General features: G+C 44.0%; 1 pseudogene; it reads right to left on the minus strand.

The window, feature by feature from the left end:
- Positions 1–9,345: 9,345 nt before the first annotated feature.
- Positions 9,346–15,792, minus strand: LOC127924357 (phospholipid scramblase 2-like; annotated as a pseudogene).
- Between the last annotated feature and the right edge of the window lie 1,367 nt (positions 15,793–17,159).

The following is a 17,159-nucleotide window of genomic DNA, read 5'->3' on the forward strand; positions in this document are numbered from 1 at the left end:
TTTCCTTACTGCTATCAGTGCCTGTTAGACTACCCCATTTGCACATGTATTATTAGTGAGTGCCGTGCCATTGACTTCAAGGATGAGAAATGTGTTCCTGTTTGTTATAAATCAAGGTAGAAAGCCATTAGAAATCACATTGTGATAGAATGCCAGACCTGACGTTAACTCTCATGAGACGTACCCTGAGGACAATGCCTAGTAATTCCATATGTAACCTAGTTTATCACCAGTGTTCTCTAGACTCTAGTTCTCTAGACTTTTTTTATAACATTAAGTTACAGTATATACAGTTAAGTGTGACAATATGTTGCGTGAGACTGGCTATGCCAAAACCCTTGTTCACAAAGTAAACTGCAGTATGTGTTCAGACAGCAGTGATTTGCTGACATGGCTACGCTAGTTGTCATTAACAATGGGTGTGTGCACCGTGGTGTAGGCTGATTGGTGATGCTCGTGCTTCCTATCACTCAGAAGTTATGTAGCAAGTTAAGATGACAACAATGAATGCCATGGACGTTTCCCAGTTGCTTTGAATGTTCAAAATCATAGTGTAAGAACACCTTTAAAGCCTCAGAGGATAAGATTATCCAGCTTTCAAATCAACAGAGTAGCTAGGGATCGGGATCCTGGGATCGGAGGGGCTCCGTGTCTGCAGAAAAAGGGGTCCAGGCCAATTGGCAAAATATGTATAGTAGCCCAAGGAGTGGCTGATGGGCCTCTTCAGCTAGCCGGGAGATGGGCCTAGCACGAGGCTAGTTCCAGGTTCACTGGTGCTTGCTTCGGGACAGAGACGTTATCCAGGGGGTAGCCACTCGGATAGCAGCTAGCTAGCTGCGATGATCCAGGTGAAAATGTTCAGAGCTTGCAGTAGGAAACCAGAGATGTGGAGAAAAAGCAGTCCGGTATGCTTTGGGTTGAATCGCGCTGTGCAGACTGCAAGGAGTTTACCAGGCTAAGGTTAGCTGATGACCGCTAGCAGTGGATAACTGACTAGTTGTTAGTTAGCTGGCTAGCTTCTTTTGGGAGTTCCGGTTCTAAAGTATAGAAAATAGTAGATCCATACCACATTGGGTGAGGCAGGTTGCAGGAGAGTATGTTGAAGCTGAGGCTATTTTTTTTTTTAAATATACCAAGTATCCATTCTACCATCAGACATTCTTCAAAGGACAACCCGGCCTCCCATCTACGACCAACCAATCGAAGCGCAGCTCAGAGTAAATATTTATTGCATTCTCCTTTTTCAAATGGGCGGTTATTTAGAATGCATACGATACTGTATTTACGATAGCAAAGCTGCCTACGGACCGATAGAGACACAAAACCTTTTTTGCTCCTCAGTCTTCCCGCTCTTTCACTCAAATCCCCCCCCTTTTCTTTGTAACCAGCCACTATATCGGCTCCGTTCACCAGGTCAATCAATGTATGATTCATTGTGTATATGTAATTCTGTGTGATTAGTTAGGTATTTAGTGAATAAATAATTAAACCAAATGTTTTGCTGATTCAACTTGTTAACCAGGATTTGTGAAGACAACCAATAATTTACAACTTTCAGATGAGACAAAATAAGGTGAGGATTAAATATTGACTGCTACTGACGTAAAAGATGACCAGGTCTTTAAGTTTATTCGGAAGATAACAGCTCTATATACATTATTTCGTGGTGCCCTAACTTTCTAGTTAATTATTTACCTGATTAGCTGTTACTGTCATTTAATTATGCCAATGTGCTTTCATTAATTGAAAACCCTTAATCTATTTTATAAGAATTTGTAAGATTCTTGTTTGCATAAAATAGTTGGAGACCAGTCTTTTCAATAATAGGTAACAGAATTTATTCTCGGAGCGCGCTGCCACTTAACCACAAGCAACAGTTTATATACAGATCATGACGTCATTTCATTGTTTTAACAGAATCCCTTAAACTTACTAACACACTCCCAGGTAACTTTTGACCCCTCAACATTATCGATCACCACTGAGCTGACAGTTCTAATTAACAGAAAATTTAGGAATGCACTCACTGTCTTATCTAAAAGCCCCAGAGCTCAGTTCCATAGGTTCAACCATAGGCTAACGACCTTATGTGTTTACACAGTCCACAACCCATTAGTCTCTTCCTAGTTGGAATGGTGTTCATTAACTTTAATTACTCCTTGTCCGTGTCTCACAATCCCTTCTTATGAACTCATATTGTTAATCAGATATAGTAAAACAGAGTATATAAGTTTCACTTAGTTACAGTTCCATTTAAAATGATTTGTTAAGTCATTTAATCATAACTTTCCTAACATTAGCTTGATCAGGTAATATTAATTACAGATAAATTATTTTATAGAATAGCATGTCATATCACTTAATCCGGCATAGCCAAAGACACGACAACAGCAATGGGTGTGATGTGAGGGTAGGACTCCGCCACTTTAGACCAAACAGCCTTCATGTTCGCTGCATTGTCTGTCACCAGTGCAAATACCTTCTGTGGTCCAAGGTCATTGATGACTGCCTTCAGATCATCTGCAATGTAGAGACCGGTGTGTCTGTTGTCACTTGTGTCTGTGCTCTTGTAGAATACTGGTTGAGTGGTGGAGATTATGTAGTTAATTATTCCTTGCCCACGAACATTCGACCACCCATCAGAGATGATTGCAATACAGTCTGCTTTCTCTATGATTTTCTTGACCTTCACTTGAACTCTGTTGAACTCTGCATCCAGCAAATGAGTAGATAAAGCATGTCTGGTTGGAGGGGTGTATGCTGGGTGAAGAACATTCAGAAATCTCTTCCAATACACACTGCCTGTGAGCATCAGAGGTGAACCAGTTGCATACACAGTTCAAGCAAGAAATTCATCAGCATTTCTCTGACCAAGTTCCTCCATTGAGTCAAAAACACTTCTGATTCCAGGAGGACCATGAGCTGTTGCTATCGACAAGGTGTGTGATTCATAATTCTCAACTCGAATAGAAGTAGAGGAACTTTTGTCAGAGGTTGCTTGTTGTGAGCGCTGAGGGAACTTTATGCACTTGGCCAGATGATTCTGCATCTTTGTTACATTCTTCACATATGATTTGGCACAGTATTTGTAAATATACACAGCTTCTCCTTCTACATTAGCTACAGTGGAATTTTTCCACACATCAGATAGTGCCCGTGGCATTTTCCTGTAAAGATTAGACATTTTTTTTCCAAAAAACCCAAATACAATTCGATGTACAGATAAATAGTTAAGCAGTTAGATTAAACAAGTCATTTGTAAGATAAATGTTTTAAAATTATACATGTATGGAAACAGGTGACTTAACACATTAATAAGTTAGAAATTATTTAACTTCTTATGGCAGCAGGGGTAGTATTGAGTAGCTTGGATGAAAAGGTGCCCAGAGTAAACGGCCTGCTCCTCAGTCTCAGTTGCTAATATATGCATATTATTATTAGTATTGGATAGAAAACACTGACGTTTCTAAAACTGTTTGAATGATGTCTGTGAGTATAACAGAACTCATATGGCAGGCAAAAACCTGAGAAAAAATCTAAACAGGAAGTGAGAAATCTGAGGTTGGTCGATTTTCAACCCAGGCCCTATTGAATTCACAGTGGGATATGAATGAAGTTGCACTTCTTAGGGCTTCCACTAGATGTCAACCGTCTTTAGAAACTTGAATGGGGCTTCTACTGTGCTATGGGACTGAATAAGAGCTGAAATTAGTCAGGTTACTGGCAGAGAGCCATTTCCTGTTCACGCGCATTCCACATTAAATCAACCTCCTGTTGGAACGTTATTAAAGATTTATGATAAAAACATCCTAATGATTGATTCTATACTTAGTTTGAAATGGTTTTTTGACCTGTAATATACATTTTTGAAGTTTTTGTCCGAAGGAATGCTTGACCTGCACGAGCATTTGATATGTGTACCTAATGCCCTAACAAAAGTAGCTACTTGGACATAAATAACAGACATTATCGAACAAATCAAGCATTTATTATGGCACTAGGATTCCTGGGAGTGCATTCTGATGAAGATCATCAAAGGTAAGGGAATATTTATAATGTGATTTCTGGTTTCTGTTGACTCCAACATTTTTAAACACACTTTGCTGTGGGCTACTATTTACTAGTTAACAAAAAATAATGTACGTCATATATATTCACTTCACCCAGTATTGTAATCAATTCTTACCGGAAAGCATGTAGTCCTTGGCTCAGACAGTGTAGTAGTGTGGACTCAGTAGCATCTCATTAGTGTGCAAGATCTTAAGAATCAGCTTTACATGTGTTGGAAGAGTGCACTGTGCATGCAGAGGGTTGCAATTTCATTGAATTGGGGATAGTTTAACCAAAATATGCCACAAATATTTTTGATGTTATAAGGTAACTTTTTTAATGAATTTAAGCAAATTTACAAAAACTCCCGGGCTTAACTTCCCATAGAAAAATTCCAGGAAAATTCTGGAAATTTACCGGAAAGTTTCTAACCCTATGTCTGTCCATCACTTAAAAAAAAAAAAAAAAAAACCTTTTTCATGGTATCCAATTGCTACAACTCCCGTACGGGCTCGGGAGAGACGAAGGTCGAGAGCCATGCGTTCTCCGAAACACAATCCAACCAAGCCACACTGCTTCTTAACACAACACACATCCAACCCGGAAGCCAGCCGCACCAATGTGTCGGAGGAAACACTGTGCACAGCGCCCGGCCCGCCACAGGAGTCGCTAGTGCGTGATGAGACAAGGATATCACTAGATCCAAGATGGCATAGCAGTGAAGACGTGTTTGTTTGTCCTCTCGTGTACTTTTGTATTTTTCATATTTTTTTGTATATAATTATTATTTTATTTTTTTCAATCTCTTTTCGATTTTTAATTCGATTATACCTTCTGGTAACCTGCCTCACCCAATGTGATACGGAATCGCTATTATTTTCCATTTTATTCAAGAACCTCCCAGAAGCTAACCAGCTAATTAGCTACAAGCTATTTAGTCATTTTTAGCCACTGCTAGCGGCTTTTATCTTCTGCACAGATACCAGCCCTGTTTTTAGCCTGGATAATACTCGCTAGTCTACCAGTATCGGACTGTCTCTCCACAACAACGCCGGATTCCTGCCGTAATCCCTGGAACACTACAGTGCCTTGCGAAAGTATTCGGCCCCCTTGAACTTTGCGAACTTTTGCCACATTTCAGGCTTCAAACATAAAGATATAAAACTGTATTTTTTTGTGAAGAATCAACAACAAGTGGGACATAATCATGAAGTGGAACGACATTTATTGTATATTAACTTTTTTAACAAATCAAAAACTGAAAAATTGGGCGTGCATAATTATTCAGCCCCCTTAAGTTAATACTTTGTAGCGCCACCTTTTGCTGCGATTACAGCTGTAAGTCGCTTGGGGTATGTCTCTATCAGTTTTGCACACCGAGAGACTGAATTTTTTTCCCATTCCTCCTTGCAAAACAGCTCGAGCTCAGTGAGGTTGGATGGAGAACATTTGTGAACAGCAGTTTTCAGTTCTTTCCACAGATTCTCGATTGGAATCAGTTTTATATCTTTATGTTTGAAGCCTGAAATGTGGCAAAAGGTCGCAAAGTTCAAGGGGGCCGAATACTTTCGCACGGCACTGTACTTCTGATCTTCACAGCTAGCTCACAACTTGCAGCTATCTAGCTCACAGCTAGCGTGCACTCACCGTGGCACCCAGTACCGAAGCTATCCTTGAGGCCCACCTCCCGGCCTACTCAGCTGTTCACCCGAACCCCACTCATACACGGCTAGAGCCCAATACTCCACCGGATCCTTGCTGTAAACTCTGGACCTTGGCATCGGATCACCGCTGCTACCGATTGGCTAGTGGCTAACGCCACTGCCACGAAGCTAGCACCAGTTAGCCGTGAGCCAGGCGCATCTCCGGGCTAGCAAACTAAATTCTACAATACCTCTTTCGCCATCTGGCTTGGATTCTCTGTCGACAGGGCGCCCCGCCGCACCACCACGACTGGTCTGCCGACGAATACTCCATCCGCTGTGCCTTCAACCGGCCTCTGTCGGAGCAGACGCTCCTACTAGCCCTGGGCTACTAACTTTAAACGCTGTGTCGCTATGTAGTGGCAGCTTCCCTGTTCCATCTACTGCTGCCCCCTGGACACTATGATCACTTGGCTACATAGCTGATGCCTGCTGGACTGTCCATTAATCACGGTACTCCATTACCCTAGTAAAACTGACTATCCTACCGATCCTCGACTTCGGCGATGTCATCTACAAAATAGCTTCCAATAGTCTACCCAGCAAACTGGATGCAGTTTATCACAGTGCCATCCGTTTTGTTACTAAAGCACCTTATACCACCCACCACTGTGACCTGTATGCTCTAGTCGGCTGGCCCTCGCTACATTTGTCGCCAGGCCCACTGGCTCCAGGTCATCTACAAGTCCATGCTAGGTAAAGCTCCGCCTTATCTCAGTTCACTGGTCACGAAGGCAACACCCACCCGTAGCACGCGCTCCAGCAAGTGTATCTCACTGATCATCCCTAAAGCCAACAACTCATTTGGCCGCCTTTCCTTCCAGTTCTCTGCTGCCTGTGACTGGAACGAATTGCAAAAATTGTTGAAGTTGTAGATTTTTTATCTCCCTCACCAACTTTAAACAGCTATGCTGTTGCTCTTTTGAATTGCTGCCATTTCTCTTCTGAAACAGGAAGTTGATGAGCGATGTACATTACATCCAGCTCACCATCCAGCAATTTCTTTATCTGTTCCTTCAGGTATGCTTAGCTCAGTGCATCAGTGATGTGTATCTCCTTTCCTGGTTTGTATGTCACATGTAGACAGTATCAATGTATTTTAATCAGCTTTCTTTGCAGTCTGGCTGGTGTTTTCTGGAGCAACTTCTGGAAGATTGTTTCCAAGGGCTTGTGGTCTGACTCCACCTGGATCTGGTTTCCATACAGGTACTTATAAAACTTCTCGCAGTCATACACCATCACCAGTAGCTCTTTTTCAATTTGAGCGTATCTCTTGACAGTCTGAGGGATCTTGACCCATATGCGATTGGCTGACCATCTTGCAGGATCACAGCTCCCAAGCCTTCTGAGCTGGCATCCACAGATAGTGTCACAGTTTATATTTTTATTTACACCGTAGTACTTTAACACTGGCTGCCAAGTGTTTTCAAGCTTTTGAAGCTGTTACTGTGAAGACTCTCAACACCACTGAATGTCTCCTTCCAGCAGTTGTGTGTCAGTGGTGTGCTGATATCTGAGAGATTTCAGATGAACTTTGCGAGATACTTCAACATTCCCATGAACCTCTGAAGTGCTGCTTTGTCCTCTGGCTCTGGCATTTCTTGTATTTCTCTGACCTTTTCGGAGTCTGGTTTCAGGACTTTGTTCAACACATGTCCAATTTAGCGAGTTTCTGTCTTTCTGATTTTGCACTTTCAGTTTCAAGTTGATGCTTCTCAGTCTGTCTAGTAGCTGTCTCAGTCTCCGGTCGTGCTGTTTGGTGTCATCACCCCAGACAAGAATGTCATCCATGATGTTTATGACACCTTCCAAATGCTGGGTGAGGCACCTCTGGAACACCTCTGGAGCGGACAGGATTCCGAACAGCAGTCTCTTGAATGAATACCTCCCAAGCGGCTTATTGAACGTGCAGAGTCGGGAGCTCTCTTCATCCAGTTGGATTTGCCAGAATCCTTGGTTTGCATCAACTACTGAAAATACCTTGGCGTTAGGCATTTCAGAAACTACCTCTTAAATGGTACGCAAAATATAATGTTCTCTCTTGATGGCTTTGTTTAGATCCTGTGGGTCCATGCATACCTGTAATTTGTTTGGCTTCACGATTGTCACCAAGTTGTTTACCCTTTCAGTAGGTTCAGTTTGCCTGATGACATCCATGACACTTTTCTGGGTGACTGAACCACTGGTGTGACTTCTGGGTCTATTTGTATGTGATGAACTCCCGGAACACATCCAGGTCCAGTGAATAAATCTTCATATTCACTGTCAGTCTGTCCTTTGTTCAAGCTTGAATATTATCTGTATTAAGCTAATTTGCAGACAAGCTGATCTTCCAAGTATTGCAGGTGCATCTTATTCTATCACTTGAAATTCCAGGTCTAACACGTTCTCTAACACGTTTGAGTGTTTTCTTGCCCTTTGGCTCCATCTGGTGGCCTGAAAACGTCACTAGCAGTTGGATTTTTGCATGGAATCACCACTCACATTCACTGTCAGTGTTTTCAAGTCTCTCATGGACGAGACATTACACTCAGCTCCTGTATCCAGCTTAATAGTAACTTTGTGGTTGTTTATTTTCAGTGTTTCTGGCCACAGCTAATTCTCAGTATTTTTCTCATTGACATTCACTTAGCCACATTTTTCTTGGCTCACAATACGTTTGGAAAAGCTATTTTAATACATCCAAGTCCTCTACATCATCATCCAAATCAAAAGTATTTAATACCTTGATTGCATCATCTCCGGCTACGTGCAGGAATGTGGCACATTGAACTTTTCCGGATTTCTTGCAGATGCCACTGGCATTGATATAAAGGTTGAATTTCTGGATCCACACTCCAATTTTCGGCTACATTTCCCTCTAGGTTCAGAGTAGTTGGCGGTCTCATTTGTTTGATATTTCGGAATGTTGAGCTTTCCTTGTATTACTTTTTAACTTCTGACACCATATAATATATTAGCACACTGAGGCAGGGATTTCAAATGCAAGTACAGATGGTCAAGTAGGAATTAGTAACAGTGCGACCCTCAGGCACTCCAGGTGCATACATGACACCTCAAATACACTACAAGTTTTACATTTCCTGCTTTTCAGTAAAGTACTCCTGCAACAGGGTGAACAAATGAAGATCCTACATATATGTACAGTATTTCTTACACTCTTCTTTTTTAACTGGAATTGTGTTGTTCATTGGTAATAAGTGTAGCAATTATTCCAGTTTAAAATAGTTTAGCAAAATACTTTACTCATCAGATTGTGCTGCTGTCTCCTCTTGTTGTAATAAAGCGAGTCTGTGACCGTGGTTGCGGGACACATTTTTTGGGTGTGCCTTTTTTTTGTTTGAGTACATGGTCCCCAAAAGGTATTTTCACGTCACTGATGGGCAGTGAATTCTATTCGCGACAGCCAGGTAGGTGCTAGCCTTGGGATTCGCTAGCGAGCGCTGTTTCGTTCCTCAGGAACGCGAGCATACCATAGACAAGTTCTTGCTGCGTGCATTCGTAGAGGGAACAAAAATCAAGCCTTCGGACGCACTTGTGTTGGAGCGGAAGTGAAGAGTATCGGGTCACATGTCAGTAGATCGTTAAACTGATACATCAGTCATTCAGCCTATTCATTTTCATCAGGAAACTACTCGAAATGTAGCTATGTGTTAAAACATCTATCTGTGCATGTTGACGGGAGAATGTACAGACAAGCTAGTGAGGTTAATAAGGAAACGCATACAGAGCTCCTTAAAAAAATCCTTGCCGTAGGCTAGGTTGGAAATACTAAACTCTTTTCACTGAATAAATGCAGCAGGTGATATCCCAGATTATGCCTTTAACATTCTATTAACGTCACATTTCAACATACTTTACGTTGAGCATCAATGGATGGAAATCCTAAATTCACACTGGTTTTGTTTAATTTCAATCCAAGTGTTGTTCAGTGGGCAGAAAACGTCACCCATAGGGTTAGGAATGTAATCCACCTCTTCTACCTCTCTCAAGGTACATTAAGTCGATTTAGAACCAGGCTCCCAGCAACACTGCCTTTACCTTCACATCCAGTTCCATAGGGAAGGAGATTCCAAAGTTATCTGCATCTATGAAGACTTCTCGCAGGAATCCAACCCACTGCTTACTGATCTGCCCCACCACCACTGTCTCATCCAGAGACTTCACATCAAAGGTGACATCTGAACTGCAATGACAAACAACATTTGGCCCATGGATCTTAAGCTGGGGCTGTCTCCTCTTGTTCTGCACAGTGAGTTTGGGCAGTTAAGGGTGCCACTCCTGCACCACATAGCCTATGGGGCTACCAGGGGGACAGAACCTCCAGCTCTTGCAGGCAGCAGGGGAAGCAGCAGCAGTCGCACCTCAAAGGCCGTATCAGGGTCATCACTTCCTCTCCCAGGTTGTCCTGGATGTGAAGGGTGAAAGATCGGTCTCGGCCCAGAACTGTAGAGTGCAGCATTCCTTCTCTGCTACAGCAAACACTTGCTGCCGGACACTGTTCTTTACAATGTAGTTATGTTTCACCTCCCAGCCCAGAACCACTTCAGCCAGATTAACTTTCTGATGGATGAGGAGCTGATCAATTTAGTCAGGTTTTCCAGTCCTGGAGGGCAGGCTTGTGGTCTGAGAGGGGCAGGCATCATCACAGGATCCCTAGGGGGCACAAAGCCTGGGGTTAGAGGTACTCTGGAAATCATGGGTGCGGGGTAGAGGCCTGGGGATAGAGGGACACGGGGCTCGTGTTTGCTGGGTGGGAAGCATTATTGCACCCCTCGGCCATGATTGCCTGTCCTAAGCCAGGTGGGGCAGGGATCATCACAGGAGTCTGAGGGGTGTAGTCTCGGATCCTCCATCCTCAGGGTCTGGTGGGCAGTATGGCACCTTCCTGCAGTGGCTGGCATGGATTCCTCTGGTGGTTCCAATGCCTTCGTCTCAAGTCTCACCACCAGTCAGTCACCTGGTTGCAGTTTGTGCAGGATCCCCACCAGAGGCTGGGGCAGAGCTGCTTTCACCCTGGGGAAAATAGTCTTCAGAACATTGTTTAGAGCAGTACAATAACTTACCATGTCATCGTTGCAGCCCCTCAGGTTCAGCTTGTTCTGTAGGAAAGGGGTCAAAATCTCATGGGGGGCCAACCCAGTAGTTATGTGTGCCCGCCCCCTCATGTACATCAATGCGAGTGGCATTACCATGACCCAGGGGAGGCCAGTTCCTGCCATGAGTTTCACCATCATAATGTTCAAACAATTCAAAATATGAATTTATACTTTCAATTTTACTTTCCAATGAAATTCTAATTTCCTTTATTTCCCACTTTCTTTGTTACTTTCTATTAACTACATATCTCTTCCTCTCAAATACCTGACTTTCCATTTTACAATCTCTACTATACTCTGTCTCTACTATACCTCTGTCTTTAATAATTACTCCACCAGGTAAATCTACCACTCTCCACTATTGACACATGGTACTGGTACTGGCCATGCACTAACTTAGCAAGGTAGGGAAAACAAGAACGTGGCAGAGTTGGCAGCCCAGCCGGGCTCAAGCACAGTTTCTGCACATTGTCATATGTACACAGCCTCTTCCACTTCCTCAGCTCGACAGGACCTACAGAAGTTCGCAAGTCTGAAATGTCATTGGGGGAGAAGAGATTCATAATATGATGTGAACCCATCTGCAACACGGGAGAATCAGTAGACACAGCTGCTGCTTTGGCTGCCAAATCAGCCATTATGTTGTCCTTGGAGAGTTAGTATGAGCCAAACATTTACATACAGCTATTTCAGAAGGGAGAAGAATATCTTTAAATAGGTTATCAACAAGTTTCCAGTGAGAAATAGTTTTCCCAGAGAACATGAGGAACCCACGCTGTTTCCCAATGTAACAAAATCATGTACTACCCCAAATGCATAGTGGCTATCAGTGTAGGTAGTAACTGACTTATCCTTCGCCACTATACAAGCTTTTGTGATTGCAAAAAGTTCTACAGCCTGCGCTGAGAGATGTGGTGGCAATTTAGCACTTTCAAGTGTGGTTGCCGCTGTTGTTACAGCATATGCAACAAGTGGTTCTCCTTTCTCAGACCTCTGAGCGGAGCCATCTACAAAGATTTCCAATTCAGCATTCTGCAAAGGGACATCAGTCAAATCTGGTTTAGATACAAGCTCCACCAGCGCTGTGCAGTCGTGGGTTTCTCCTGTTCTTAGTTTGTAACAATGTAGCTTGATTTAGCACAGTGCACCTTTTCAGAGTCACATGAGACATGGTTAGAAGCACATTCTGATAGTGCCTTGCTGGAGTCAGATGAGCAGTCTTGGCCTGTGAGAAGAGAGCATAAACAGCGTCTGGTACATGCACAGTTAGTTCACACATAGCAATGATGTCAGCATACACCAGTACAGCCTCGGTAGCTGCAGCAACCGCTGTCAAACAACACACCAGGCACTCTCGCCACGCAATCCAATTGCTTAGAATAGTAACCCGCTGGTCTCTGTTTCCCACCCATGGTCCTGAGTCAACACAGAAGACATAAACCCATTCTTCTTACACACACCGCAAACAGATTGAAAGGGTTTAGAATGTGCACAGGGAGACCCAGACATGGAGAAGTAGTCATGAGTAAGTTTCAGTTGCGTCAGGGCAGTCAGTCATTCAGTCATTCATTTTATAGCCATCTTGTGACCGTAAATGAGATCTAAGAGAGGCTGGACAACCTCGGCATAGTCAGGCAGCCACACCCTACAGTAAGTACCCTGTCATACCACATCATGTGTCGTTTGGTAACAGGCTATGGGACAGAGAGAATAGCTTGTACTCTCTCTGGACCCAGCTGTCTGCCATTGGGAGTGATATAATTTCCCAAAATACTTTACAGTTTGGGAGAGAAGTTGCAACTTTTAATTTTAATATATATATATATATATAACATTTTTTTAAATTTAAATTGAATTAAATTTGAATTGTTGTATTTTTTTTTTGTTTTTGATACTTTGTGGCCATTCTCTGCCAGAAAGATCAAAAGAGCTCAAGTATCAGTTTCATACACCTCAAGCGTTTCAGAGCAAAATAACAAGTCATCAACATACTATATTAGAGTGCTCCCCTCCGCGGGAATGAAACCCTCCAAAATTTGTGCCAATGCGTTTGAAAGAAATTTTGGGGGACTCAATGTGCGTCACTTGAGTGGGTTGAGTCTTCCTGTCTGGGTTGGCGTCCCCCTTGGGTTGTGCCGTGGCGGAGATCTTTGTGGGCTATACTCGGCCTTGTCTCAGGATGGTAAGTTGGTGGTTGAAGATATCCCTCCAATGGTGTGGGGGCTGTGCTTTGGCAAAGTGGGTGGGGTTATATCCTTCCTGTTTGGCCCTGTCCTGGGGTGTCATCGGATGGGGCCACAGTGTCTCCTGACCCCTCCTGTCTCAGCCTCCAGTATTTATGCTGCAGTAGTTTATGTGTCGGGGGGCTAGGGTTAGTTTGTTATATCTCAAATCAAATCAAATCAAATTTATTTATATAGCCCTTCGTACATCAGCTGATATCTCAAAGTGCTGTACAGAAACCCAGCCTAAAACCCCGAACAGCAAGCATTGCAGGTGTAGAAGCACGGTGGCTAGGAAAAACTCCCTAGAAAGGCCAAAACCTAGGAAGAAACCTAGAGAGGAACCAGGCTATGTGGGGTGGCCAGTCCTCTTCTGGCTGTGCCGGGTGGAGATTATAACAGAACATGGCCAAGATGTTAAAATGTTCATAAATGACCAGCATGGTCGAATAATAACAAGGCAGAACAGTTGAAACTGGAGCAGCAGCATGGCCAGGTGGACTGGGGACACCTGGAGTACTTCTCCTGTCCTACCCGGTGTCCTGTGTGAATTTAAGTATGCTCTCTCTAATTCTCTCTTCCTCTCTTTCTTTCTCTCTCTCGGAGGACCTGAGCCCTAGGACCATGCCTCAGGACTACCTGACATGATGACTCCTTGCTGTCCCCAGTCCACCTGGCCGTACTGCTGATCCAGTTTCAACTGTTCTGCCTGTGATTATTATTATTTGACCATGCTGGTCATTTATGAACATTTGAACATCTTGGCCATGTTCTGTTATAATCTCCACCACTGGCCACCTCACATAGCCTGGTTCCTCTCTAGGTTTCTTCCTAGGTTTTGGCCTTTCTAGTGAGTTTTTCCTAGCCACCGTGCTTCTACACCTGCATTGCTTGCTGTTTGTGGTTTTAGGCTGGGTTTCTGTACAGCATTTTGAGATATCAGCTGATGTACGAAGGGCTATATAAATACATTTGATTTGATTTAGTTTGAGGTTCTCCACTTCCCTCTCCTCTGGGGTCCCCCTTTGGGGCCCCCTTCTCAGTCTGCCCAGCCTTTGCTCTTCTGTGGCTCAGAGCAGTCAGCCGCAAAATGACCCAGCTTCCTATAGTTGTAGCTACAGTTGTAGCACTTGTGCCAGCTTCCTACAGTTGTAGCTACAGTTGTAGCACTTCTGCCAGCTTCCTACAGTTGTAGCACCCCACGTCCTGCCCCCACCGTAGCACTGAGTCCCAGTTTATTTTTTACAGATATGGGCTATCTCGGTTTGTACTGACCCACCAATACCCTCATCTCTGCTGAATATTTCACAGCATCCTTACTTGGGTCTGGTAGGTCTTCTACAATCTCTTTGATTTCATCATGTCTTTACGTCCTCTGGACATTCACAATTGGATTCCAGGCTGTGGCGGCAGCGTCATTGGCATTGTCAGGTCAATGCTGAGGGTTGGGACAGGCCATTAGAGGATATTGTTGATGTAGGCCTGATGCTGGGTTGTACGGGGAGAGGGTAGAGGCACACCTCTCCATCCTGGCCCGTAGATGGTCCTTCAGCAGGAGAGTCAGCAGGGGTGCCCCTCCGTCCTCACTTTCCTCACTGGAGCTGGGTGGAGGAGCCTTGAAAAAAGGATTGGTCTTCGTTCCCTTTTGGCGTGCTCCCCCCACTGCGTCTTCAGCGGGACGGCCCGGGGTCACCCCAGACCCTGTCAGGACTTCAGTCACCCTCCGCGCCAGATGATCAATCACCGGGGTGTTGGGAGAGACAGGGGGTGGGACAGCAGATTGCAGTGGTCTGGCATCCGGCGGTTCAACTGGAGGCGGCAGAGGAGGTGGCAGATTCGGCAACATTGGATAGAGAGTTTGAGGAGTAGCATAGGGAGGGGGACAGTCTCTGTCATCATCATCTTTCCTATTATTTCTGACTGTTTCATATTTTCCCTTCTTTTCTTCTTCCTCAGTCTGAAATACCATATTCTGATGGGGCTTTCCCTGAAATGGGTCCTGTTTCTCCTTTTGTTTGTCATCTTCCATTTCCCATTTCCTGAATTTTACCCTGTCTATTTGATCCATTTTCCCTAGTTTACCTTCTTTCTCTACCAATTTCTGTCTTACCTTGTCTAACAGCATCACACTTAGTGTCCCACCCTCTCTATGCCATAATATCCCTTCCCCACTTATCTACCGTGACCTTCAAGGCTCCTGTAGGAGGGTCTGGAATGCCTGGTTCTTTGTCCACACACACTCAAAGATAACACAGACACACACAGGGGTAGACAAACAAAGAAAACCAGTTAGCACTGTTTATGATTTTATATTTTATCCATATGTAATTCATATCTTCATTAAAATACTGCCCCAGAACGGGGTATTATCTCCACACGAGGATATTGCGTACTACGATTACTGTTGTATAGATTCTCTTATGTCTATCCAAATGTACAAAACTACCTACAGAGTACTGTGTCTTCTATCTAATTGTGTAACACGGTCCCAAAAATCCAATCTTACCTCGTATATTTTAACCTCCACCTCAGGTGAAGTGCCCGGAATAACAAAACACTCACAATAACATCTAACTATCGTAACCCGGGGCATACCTGGCTAGCACATTTCAAATAAATGGATTTCAACCACTTCTGGAGATCAATCAGTAACTTAGACACGTAAATACCTCCTTCAGACAGCGGCCCCTCATCCAATGGGACTTCACCAGGTACCATGCTTCCCACAGAACCCACAGTCACCCTGGCCCCTCGCACCTACAGACCGCACCAATCCCCACTGTAATCATTTCAGTGTCAGGACAGCTCTAGGTCGCCCGCAACCGAGCAGTGACAGAGTATCGTTGAGTCTGCAAATCCTCAGATTACTCTCCTCTGACTCTGCCCTGCTTACGCCTCCAAGGTGCCGCCTCACACAGGACCACACTCGGAGCCTACGTAACAGAGGCTTTTCTTAAAAACTTGACTTTGTGTGGTTCCCTCACCTCTTTTTCAATAATGAGGAGAGACAAGGTCAATCACCGATCAGGATATTGGTGGAACATCTTGCTCCCCTCTCTCAATACTATGTTCGGAATCTGGTATCCACCCGTGTCCGCTTTCTCTCAGATCTTATGCAGTCCAGCTGCTCCTTCAGGTGTGCGGCTCCCCTGAGATTCCAATTTGGGGCTCCCCTGGGCACAGTTTACCCAGATCTTCAGGAGCAACCAAACTTATCACACAAGTCAGAGTTATACTTAAACTAAATCTTTATTCACTTATTAATAAGGGAGCAGGTCACATCAAACACAAATGAATGGAGTGAGTACTCACTGAGTGGAGTGAACCTCTGAGTTATATACTATCTCAGGATAGGTCAGGATAGGTGCAATCTCAGAGATGACACACAATGGTTCCAGACACTAACCCCCACATCCAGTGCCAGACATTAGGCTCCAAATACAAGGAACTTGTTGTTTTGTTCAGTACTAAGAACTTTGGACATTTGTTGTTACTTAGTTTCCACCTTGAGCTAGGGGAGAGAACAATCTCCCCATAGGAGGAGTTGATTGATGCTCAGACATTATGGAGACAAGTGATTGGTTCCCCATTACTCACGCATCCCTTCACATGGTTTGCAATAGAGACACACAGTTTGCATATGGAAACAATGTTTCCTTCTGACCTCCTTTGCCATACTCCTTGCAGATATTCTGCATAGCAACAGGGACATGTGATAGATAAGCCTGACTTCTCCCCTCTCTGGACCCAAGATCAGAGTGCGAAAGGAGACATTCTAATAACAAAGAGTTTCAACAGTTCAATCATATTGGCATATTCTGCAGACAAGACATCTTAATTATCTATGTTACTTAGCTAATTCTGATGTCTCCACCACAGGGGGCATAAAGCCTGGGGGTAGTGGGACTCTGGGGCTCGTGAGAGGGGTGAAGACAGCATTATGGCCAGGCGCCTCTACTGAGTTAAAGGGTGCCTGGGGTATCTGTCCTGAGGAAGTGTCAAACCATCCTTGGGTGAACAAGGCAGTTCCACTATTGAAACTCAATCTACCATCGAACATACAAAATGCAAAAATGAGTTTTCCT

Source organism: Oncorhynchus keta, chromosome 1 (genome assembly GCF_023373465.1).
Source record: "Oncorhynchus keta strain PuntledgeMale-10-30-2019 chromosome 1, Oket_V2, whole genome shotgun sequence".
NCBI classification, from domain to species: Eukaryota; Metazoa; Chordata; class Actinopteri; order Salmoniformes; family Salmonidae; genus Oncorhynchus; species Oncorhynchus keta.